At 40.5% G+C, this 1,687-nt stretch overlaps 1 pseudogene; it reads left to right on the forward strand.

The window, feature by feature from the left end:
* Nucleotides 1–227: 227 nt before the first annotated feature.
* Nucleotides 228–828, forward strand: LOC122905471 (annotated as a pseudogene).
* The last annotated feature ends 859 nt before the right edge of the window (nt 829–1,687 follow it).

Raw genomic sequence — 1,687 nt, forward strand, 5'->3', positions numbered from 1 at the left:
CTAAACTGTGGAGCCAGCCACCTTTTCTACTTAGGAATTCTTGTCCAAGTTAAGCTTTGAAATATCTATTTTTCTTGACCTTAAGAAAATGAAAAAAGTGTCCTTTGATTCAGCCACTAAGAATATATCCTAAGCTTTTAATTTAAAAAAAATTGTTTAGAGTTTATTTATTTACTTGTAAGAGAAAGTGTGTATGGCGGTGGCAGGGAGAACCTGACGCAGACTCCATGCTGATTTTGGTGGCAATGTCCTATGATGGGTTTGGGGCTATCTGCCAACCCCTCCAGTACACTATCATCATGAATTGGAGAGAGTGTGCAGTCGTGGCCATTGCTTCCTGGATGTGTGGATTTATTCTGTCTCTGGTACATGCAATTCTCCTTCTAAGGTTACCCTTCTGTTGGCCCCAGGATGTAGACCATGTCTTCTCTGAAATCCTATCTGTCCTCAAACTGGCCTATGCTGACACCTGGATCAGTGAAACTGTTATCTTTGTGGCCTGTCTGTTTATTTTATTTGGGCCCCTTTGCTTAGTGCTAGTCTCCTCTACCAGCATCCGTTGGCCCATCCTGAAAATCCAGTCTAGGGGAGGCCAAAAAGAAAGCTTCTCCACCTGTTCTTCCCACCTTTGTGGGGTTGGGCTTTTCCTTGTCCCTGCCATGGTAGTTTATATGATATCATTTTTCTAGTCAAAGAAAGGAGAAAGAAAACAATCTTTCCCTATTTCATGGTCTCTTCAATCCAATGCTGAATCCCTTCATCTACAGCTTCAGAGATGCTCAGGTGAAGAATGCCTTGTATAGAGCATTGCAGATAGGGTCTGTATGAGGGGGAGACAGAACTTTTAGCTAGGTCAAATCTTTTCCCTTTGAGGTGTTGTTTGAGAATGACTTAAAGGTCAGAAAAATTACCTAACAATAAAGTTTGTTAAGAAAATGTAAATTGCCCAAGACTCTACCTGAAAGTAGAAAACTTGTTTTTTTAAAGATTTTGTTTATTTGACAGAGAGAGAGAAAGAGATCACAAGTAGGCAGAAAGGCAGACAGAGAGAGGGGGGGAAGCAGGCTACCCGCAGAGCAGAGAGCCCGATGCGGGGCTCGATCCCAGGACCCTGAGATCATGACCTGAGCCGAAGGCAGAGGCTTAACCCACTGAGCCACCCAAGCACCCCAAGAAAGTAGAAAACTTTTTGAAGTGCAAGAATAGTCACTGGTTCTGAGCATTTTTGTTTAGAGATGAGGCACCTGGATTATCAATACACTTAATGCTGTAATAATCCATAGAGTCCATTTCTTCAAGAAATAAATTAGTATCTTAATTAAGACTATTTTTGTTTAATTGTTGAAACAAAATGTCAACACATTGCTCTAAGTAATCAGTTCAATTATAAACTTTCACATCACCTGGTAACAAGCAATATTTTTCAGAAAAATTAGCACCCAGAAGGAAAGTCTTGGACTACGGTAGCTTATGTGTACAATCATCACCGAACTGTGTATTTCCACAATCCCACCAGTGAGTCATATGAAGAAAGGACTGAGATTCATTACTGGATAGCTAAAAAATGCCAAGTGTTCTGACTAGAGTTGAGAAATTCTTAGTATGTAACTAAAACTATCTCACAGCTTGTTATAGAAATATCTTCATCCCTCCTCTACTGTGCTTTCATTTTCCCTTCCCACCTACT

Source organism: Neovison vison, chromosome 4 (assembly GCF_020171115.1).
Source record: "Neovison vison isolate M4711 chromosome 4, ASM_NN_V1, whole genome shotgun sequence".
In the NCBI taxonomy this organism is placed as follows: Eukaryota; Metazoa; Chordata; class Mammalia; order Carnivora; family Mustelidae; genus Neogale; species Neogale vison.